The sequence below is a fragment of the Brassica napus genome, unplaced genomic scaffold (genome assembly GCF_020379485.1).
Source record: "Brassica napus cultivar Da-Ae unplaced genomic scaffold, Da-Ae ScsIHWf_1307;HRSCAF=1866, whole genome shotgun sequence".
NCBI classification, from domain to species: domain Eukaryota; kingdom Viridiplantae; phylum Streptophyta; class Magnoliopsida; order Brassicales; family Brassicaceae; genus Brassica; species Brassica napus.
This window is the reverse complement of record NW_026014722.1, coordinates 53,958-63,069: the sequence shown is the minus strand read 5'-3', so window position 1 is coordinate 63,069 and position 9,112 is coordinate 53,958. Positions and strand designations below refer to the sequence as shown.

Sequence of the window (9,112 nt, the reverse complement as noted above, 5' to 3'; positions counted from 1 at the left end):
GGACATATCAGTTCAACGGTGGCTCAACTCAAAGGTCCAGTGTCCCTGTAAAAGCTTATCTGACAATGTTTCGTCTCTTCATTCCTTCTACATCTCTATCGACGGTTTCGACTATGTTGATTTAGATTGAAAAGCGGGAATCGATGCAAGTGATGCTGATAAGAATAACCATATCTGCTTCTAAAAGATGGACATATCAGTTCAACGGTGGCTCAACTCAAGGTCCAGTGTCCCTGTAAAAACTTATCTGACAATGTTTCGTCTCTTCTTTCCTTCTACATCTCTATCGACGGTTTTGACTATGTTGATTTAGATTGAAAAGCGGGAATCGATGCAAGTGATGCTGATAAGAATAACCATAGCTGCTCTAAAAGATGGACATATCAGTTCAACGGTGGCTCAACTCAAGGGTCCAGTGTCCCTGTAAAAACTTATCTGACAATGTTTCGTCTCTTCTTTCCTTCTACATCTCTATCGACGGTTTCGACTATGTTGATTTAGATTGAAAAGCGGGAATCGATGCAAGTGATGCTGATAAGAATAACCATAGCTGCTCTAAAAGATGGACATATCAGTTCAACGGTGGCTCAACTCAAGGGTCCAGTGTCCCTGTAAAAACTTATCTGACAATGTTTCGTCTCTCTTTCCTTCTACATCTCTATCGATGGTTTCGACTATGTTGATTTAGATTGAAAAGTAGGAATCAAGGCAAGTGATGCTGATAAGAATAACCATAGCTGCTCTAAAAGATGGACATATCAGTTCAACGGTGGCTAACTCAAGGGTCCAGTGTCCCTGTAAAAACTTATCTGACAATGTTTCGTCTCTTCTTTCCTTCTACATCTCTATCGACGGTTTCGACTATGTTGATTTAGATTGAAAAGCGGGAATCAAGGCAAGTGATGCTGATAAGAATAACCATAGCTGCTCTAAAAGATGGACATATCAGTTCAACGGTGGCTCAACTCAAGGGTCCAGTGTCCCTGTAAAAACTTATCTGACAATGTTTCGTCTCTTCTTTCCTTCTGCATCTCTATCGACGGTTTCGACTATGATGATTTAGATTTAAAAGCGGGAATCGATGCAAGTGATGCTGATAAGAATAACCATAGCTGCTTCTAAAAGATGGACATATCAGTTCAATGGTGGCTCAACTCAAGGGTCCAGTGTCCCTGTAAAAACTTATCTGACAATGTTTCGTCTCTTCTTTCCTTCTACATCTCTATCGACTGTTTCGACTATGTTGATTTAGATTGAAAAGTGGGAATCGATGCAAGTGATGCTGATAAGAATAACCATAGCTGCTTCTAAAAGATGGACATATCAGTTCAACGGTGGCTCAACTCAAAGGTCCAGTGTCCCTGTAAAAGCTTATCTGACAATGTTTCGTCTCTTCATTCCTTCTACATCTCTATCGACGGTTTCGACTATGTTGATTTAGATTGAAAAGCGGGAATCGATGCAAGTGATGCTGATAAGAATAACCATATCTGCTTCTAAAAGATGGACATATCAGTTCAACGGTGGCTCAACTCAAGGGTCCAGTTTCCCTGTAAAAACTTATCTGACAATGTTTCGTCTCTTCTTTCCTTCTACATCTCTATCGACGGTTTCGACTATCTTGATTTAGATTGAAAAGCGGGAATCGATGCAAGTGATGCTGATAAGAATAACCATAGCTGCTTCTAAAAGATGGACATATCAGTTCAACGGTGGCTCAACTCAAGGGTCCAGTGTCCCTGTAAAAACTTATCTGACAATGTTTCGTCTCTTCTTTCCTTCTACATCTCTATCGACGGTTTCGACTATGTTGATTTAGATTGAAAAGCGGGAATCGATGCAAGTGATGCTGATAAGAATAACCATAGCTGCTTCTAAAAGATGGACATATCAGTTCAACGGTGGCTCAACTCAAGGGTCCAGTGTCCCTGTAAAAACTTATCTGATAATGTTTCGTCTCTTCTTTCCTTCTACATCTCTATAGACGGTTTCGACTATGTGAATTCTTCTCTGGTATGTTTTCTTACGATAGATTCTTACGTACGGGTCGGATATTGTTTTGGGTATGGTGGCTCAGTTTTTTTATCTCCATAATGAAGTTTCCTTCTCGCTCTTTGTGTAAGTTATGCAGATGGACCCTTTGTATATGCCGAGCTTGGTGGAAGAAAATAGTTTGGATACTTAGGTTCTACCAGTCTCTTGCTCTGAGTTAATCTTGGCGCCTTCTCAATGCTTCTCAGTGGAGCAGTAGTATCGTTGGTATGTATGATTGATGGTTTTTTCTTTTTTTTTGGTTATGTCATTATGGCTTTAACCTATACTTGCTTATGTGCAGAACGATTTATTAAAAACGTGGAATTCATTTTTTCTTCTTCCTAAGAATGACTGTAAGTTGTATAGTGCCTTCATGTTATAAGAATTCAGAGAAACTCTTGATTAGTTTTTGTTAATGTGGACTCAAATTTTTTACCACGGTTAATATAACACCATCTAATTTATCTAGGAGTACACCACCCTCTGAAACGTCACTTGGACGTTGTCAGGGCAGGGCAGCCATGATAAGCACTGTTGTAAGTGTCTCACCCTTCCACCACATAATTATAAACTCGACTTTGAAGTCCTGTAATTCACAAAATGGGTCTCATTTGGGTCTGTAGTCATTTTTAACAACTACTCGAGGGTCTATGATGTCATGTTAGTTCCTATTATTGTAATTTGTTTAGGGTTTTTGGGTTCTTATAGCCATTGCTAGGCTTGAGATTGGGTTTAATTTCAATTAGATAAGAGTTTGTAAAATGCAACTGGGGAATACAGTTTATGCATTCCATATTACAGAAGCATATGATGATTTTGAGACAGAATTACTCTTTCATGGAGTCATCAATGTTGCCGCAAAACATAAGGGTCTTGAGTGCATTTTTATGAGACAAGAGTCATTTCCTGTTCCTCTTTGGCCGAATTCCTTGCTTGCCTAATTATAAGTGCAAATGCTATGTTGACAGGGTATATCATGCCTCCTAATTGATTGGGAGTTGCTGTGTAAATGCAATCTGAACTAAAGTAAAAATAGAGCCTACAAGGTAAAATTGCATTGCTTAACTGTATGTTTGGTGCTGCTCAAGAATACATAACAAAACCTGCTTATTTTGTTTCTCAGAATACTTATCATAGTGTTGCTAATAAACTCTTCAGGTACAGTGGTGACTGGTCAAGAGTATGTGTGCTCTCAAAAGAGACAGATCAAGCTGCAGAATAATCCATATTCTGATCCTTACATTACGACCTTTCCTGCTGATAACAGGTACTTACCAATTTTGTTTTGGAAAAAATTATGAGATGAGAGAATTCAAACAATCCAGATTTTGTTTGCATTTTTGATTCTTCTGGCATGATCTCTTTTTTGATTATGTGCACGCTAGCTTCTCGATTCATTTGTTTCAATAGAAGTGATTATGTCTTTGGTCTTCAACATTAAAATAAACGATGGCAATATTGTATACTTAATGGGACCAGAACTATCTAAGCATACGCAGTTGTTAATATACACAATATTTGAATATATAATAATAAAAACAAATGAAACGTTATATAAACATGTGTTATTTTGTAAAACAAAACTATTATAATTCAACGCAATACATATTAAACTTCCAGTGATTAATTTATTATAAGTGAAATATTATTTTGTAAATTATGATATTGCATTATAATATGAGTTACTTAATAGAAAAATATATAATATGTTTAGAAATTTGTATTAGAAATTATTAAAGAACACTCTTCGCAAATCTAAAATATGTATTTATTGACATCTCTAATTAACCCTTTCACAAGAATTAATATATGATGTGCATGTCATTGAAATCTATCGTGAGTTATCTAAAAAAATAATAATTCAACATAAAAGGAGATGATACTATTACAAATTGTGCATGTCATTGAGATACAATTTTTCCATTTTTCATATATATATATAATAGCTATACACATTGACCTGTCATATCGTTTGTTCTTTTTTTTTTTATCAATTTGTATTGATTTGATTAAAAAACAATATTAAATTAGAAACCACATATTCCACAACATATCCCTTATATATTAAAAGATGAGCATTGGAGTTAATGCTTTCACACCAACTTGGACACGTATCAATACAGAGACACTCTCACAAATAAATTACCTTATTTTCCGTTTCTATTTAATGCTTTTTCAGGAAATTTTGCTATAACTTCTCACGTAAAGGTAATGAGACCGAGTTCTCTCTTCTTCCTTCTTACACACCTTTAACTTCAAACCCACTGTTATAAAAGAAACCTTCGGAGAACAACGTGGTGTACGACTCAGGAAACGAAGGCCCAGTACGTGACCAACAGTATAATCCACGGGAACGCTAAGGTTCGAAGCTCCCCACGACATTACGGGTGGAGAACGATATCGGATGACGGTGTGTCGATATTCGGAGGGTTGCGTGGAGGCTATTGCTATGAATGCATGTAGGGAGCAGTTAATATAATGTTTATCAGAGGAACTGAAGGGGAGATACTGTCTCGAGTGGTGGATCAAACTACTCTCTGCTCATGGTATTGATAACTACGCAAGAGTTATGTACGTAATGGTGAGAAAAGGTGTCCGGTCTGAGAGTATCATTGCTTCCCTGACTCATTACTCTCGAGAATCACTAGAAGGTTTTGTTGATTGAACTGTCAGGAGCAGAGGGAGGTCGTTGAAGCCATTGTAACTCTTCTGCTGAATGACGAGAGAGGATCAATCATCCCTCTCAGTTTCCTCTTTGGAATGTTAAAGACCAGAATTACAATTGACATATCGACACACTGTCATCCGATATCGTGATTCTCGAGAGTAATGCGTCAGAGAAGGGGAGATATTGTCTCGAGTTCTCATTGCTAGAGTATTTAACTATATCACCATGGTCATCACCATGGTTCGTTGCTGAAAGTGGGAAGGATCATGGATGCGTACTTGGCTGAGATTGCACGAGATCCATACCTGAGTCTACAGAAGTTCACAGCCATTATAGAGAGGTTACTTGATTACGCACATATGTAAGCCATTTTTTTGAAACACATGTAAGCCCTTTCAAATATAATACACATGTTAATTATTTCAATCCAAGTTTTATATGTTTTATTTCAAATGATGGTTTGAGTAGTATTTTGTTATGAGTGTTTGATCTGCATGGACCTTTGCAAATAAGCATTCGAGCAATAGATGGCTCCTAAACTTTCACATAGCTGATTTTGGCAAAAACGTGTTCATGTTATATGAATTTCATGATAAGGTCATGTTGCTTGGTCATAGTGATACTTAGAGGTATCGAGCTCTGTCTCAAGCTTTGGTTTTACAGTATCGAGCTTGATTACTCTCTCTAACGTTGTTCTTGAACGTTGTTCTTGAACGTTTCTTCTTCTTCTTTTCTGCCTCTGTGTTAGTAATGATTACTCTGTCTAACGTCCGATCTTATATAATTACTGAGTTCTTTGTAGTTCTTATATAATTTCTTACTGACTTCTTTATAGTTCTTATATAATTTCTACACACAATCACTATTTCCGATCGCATTGAAGACTTTTATAATTGGATACTACTGAATCGTAAGCAAAAAGTTAAACGAATCTAGAACACTTACATTACTACACTGTTGTCTGTGATTTCAATGGTTAGTAACACAAATCATATCTCGACTGAAGTACATGTGCCGATCACGGGAAGAACAATTGCCGATGGATCCGATTAGAACGACTGATGAGATTGAATTTTTGAACCGTCTTTACCAAAAAAATGATGGATTGAGTGATTCGGAAGGAGCAACTGAACAGGTTGAACACTGCAAAGTACGTTCGTTTATCGCGTGTGGACGAAACCCTCGACGGTTTCAATCGACATTATTTTTTGTTTTTTAACACCAATAGTTTTTTTTTTCTCTTCGGTACATCACTTCCATGTTATGAGCCATAATTTAGAAAACTTTTTTAAGAATCTGAGCCCAAAAAAACTAAAACATGTTAGGCTTTATTTTTTTTGAAGCAGACCCTATTATACAATATACTAGGGTCGACCCGGGCTACGCCCGGTTTTTGTTTAAATTTAAATTTAGCCCGGGTTTTTGTTTAAATTTAAATTTTGATTATATATTTAGTATGTTTATTTTAATATATATAAACTTTATAATCTATCATAACCATATAAGTAGCTATTGACAAATATAAACTAATTTTAAATTATTCAATCTTTTTGTCTTACGCTATTCAAAAAAATTTGTATCCAATTTTTTGTTATTGAAAATTATATATAAGGTGAAGAGCAGAATGATAAAAAATTAATTAAATTTTAGTTATGGTGTTTAATTGGTTAATTGTTTTAATGTTTCAATTCACTTAAAACTATTTATAACATTTGTTTCCAATTAGTCTCTAAGTAATTTAATGGACTATCCCCTTAAATTTACAACCAATAGTTTATTTTTTTTTTAAATATTTAAATTTTTCAAAAATTTATGATTATATATATAACACCAACAAAATTTACTTAACCCGATTTGCTTAACTAATTGATTTAGTTAATGAATTAGTTAAATTTTGAACTGAAGCTTTCTCAATGAGAAAAAATGAGTAGAAGCATTTTATGTTTTTTATAAAACTGTAATGACCTGGTTTGCTTAACCAATTGGTTTAGTTAATGAATTAGTTAACATTTAAACCAGATTTTTTAACTGTGTTTGTATAAGTGTTCTTACATATCTAATTATTTATCTTTTGGTCAAAACATAGCTAATTATTTGATACCTTTTTCTATCAAAATAACATAGTGATTTGATAAAAAAAATAGTGATTAGTGCAAGGCTATTGTATGTTTTTTTTTCAAAATGTACTAACGTAAATGCATGATGCCTAGAATCGGTCTCGCGCGTATGGATGTAATATTTTTTTGTTTGAATTCTTTTCTTTTGTATGCAATTTTTATTTGCTTTTTGGATTTGTATTCGGATGTTTTGATTGTTACTATATATTTGCGAATGTTTCCAATTTGGTGTCTTTTTTTGAAGTTACATTGAAATACCAATATTACATATTTCTTGCATGAAGTTCATTCTTGCTTGTGTGATCCCAAAATTATTATTTAGGATTCCTATGATATTTTTAGGGAAAAAATAATGATCTTGTTCCCAAAATTATTATTTAGGATTCCTATTATTTTTAGGGAAAAATATTCTTGCACGTTAGAGAAATATAGAGAAAGCACTTCATGTCTTCCATGTATTTTCATCTTAAGGTCGTGTATATATTATAGCTTACTTGGAGACATAATCAAAAGTAATCTGACAATATATGTCACAACTTTGCATTTCTCAGGACTCAGATGAAATGTAATGTAACAAAATTACATTGGCTGATGGTTCTTTCGAGAATAATTTGTTTCCTACATCTGCTCCAACCATTTTCCAGTTATTAGAATCATCTTTCACAGAAAGCTATCATGTAATATAGAAAAAAAAACAAAAAATTGAAAAAATTGACATTAACTGCAGCAAAATTAAATTGCATCAGTTTAGTGTTTGGTTGCGCACACAATTGAAGTAGACAGTTTAGTCATGTTTTATAACTTTACATTGACAGCATTTGTGCAGGATGCAATAAAAATAATGAATGCAAATACTAAAAGAATTCGAGCTTCTAAGACTTCCTATATTATTAACAGTATATTTCTTATATAGCAATAACAATATACTTGTGTAGAGTGACCTTTATATATAAATATTCCTTACATAATTGGCTAATTATAAATTTCATTTCCAAGCTATACTAAGTTGTATGTACACAAAAAAACTGTATGAGAACAAAAAAAAAGGCCTAAGCTGTTTCCTTAAAATACCAACCTGCATCACATGCCTTCGATTTTTACCATTTGATAAGGCTTCAAGCTTTTTGTTGTTCAAAAATAAAAGAGCATAAGATGGTTACCTAGTTAGTGCTTCAATCAACTGATGTACCTGAGTGCAAAGGATACAAAATTTTACCATGAGAATTGGTGAGGAAGGAAAATAGCGAGAGAAATGATCACCACAAAGCTCCACATCATCAAACCTCTTGTTAGTGTGAAAGTACCCAACATTACTCAAACCTTAGAGCCACGTAATGCTCCACTTTCTAAACACAGATAAATAGCAAAAAAAAATATGTTTTTTGCATCGAAAACATATGGATACACACTAAATCTCTCTCAAACACAGCTATAGAAAATGTTGCGCTTGTGGTTAAACCCAAAAAATCCAAGATCTAATTTTTCTATGTTAAAAAGACACACCATTTAGACTTTACTGACAATCAAACAACATACATAACATCAAGGAGACAATTTAATTCCGTAGACGAACTAAAACTCCACAATCTGTAATCCAATATCAAAGTTCAGTTTCAAAGCTGATTCAAATCATAAGATGAAGAAGAGAGTTTGACCATGATGAGCAAGATCTCGAGAGGAGGGAGGAGAGCAAGGTTAGAGTGAAAGGTGGTGAGACGGTTGAGACGTCCTCGAATCCGCTAACAGTGAACAGAGTACCCGCCTTGAGACGGTGGTGCCGGAAGGTGTCGAGACGGTTGACATTACGGTGGCTGGCATGAGTAGAATCACATGTGAAAAAAGCCTAATCAACAAACAGTTTCAAGATTTCTCATTCAAAAGAGTTTAAATCAATATCTGAATACAAAAGTTTGGATAAATATGAGTTAAAACGCCCATCTAGTTAAAAAAGAACCTGTTAAAGAGTTTTAAGAATGAAATACCTTATCATCGAAGAGGATTATGTCATCTCCCATCAACTCGTCACAGCGTTGCGCTTTTCAGTTTCTGAGCAGCCGCACCTTGACGACGGAAGATCAACAGCCGAATTTCAATTCAGCAAGTAAAACGGAGTTTAGTCATTATATAGAGAAAGAAATTTTAGAATGCAATTGGAATTGTGAGGATGATTCTCCTGAGATGAGGCCTTACCTTTTTATAATGGGAGATCCACCGCTAGGAAGAGGGATAAGAACCATTGAATGTGTAATCGTGGATCCAGTAAATCAAAATAGTTAAGACTTCATTAATGACG

The 9,112-nt window shown here is 34.8% G+C and overlaps 1 pseudogene; it reads right to left on the bottom strand.

The window, feature by feature from the left end:
* Nucleotides 1-7,366: 7,366 nt before the first annotated feature.
* On the bottom strand, nt 7,367-8,834 carry LOC125596836 (annotated as a pseudogene).
* Nucleotides 8,835-9,112: the final 278 nt, after the last annotated feature.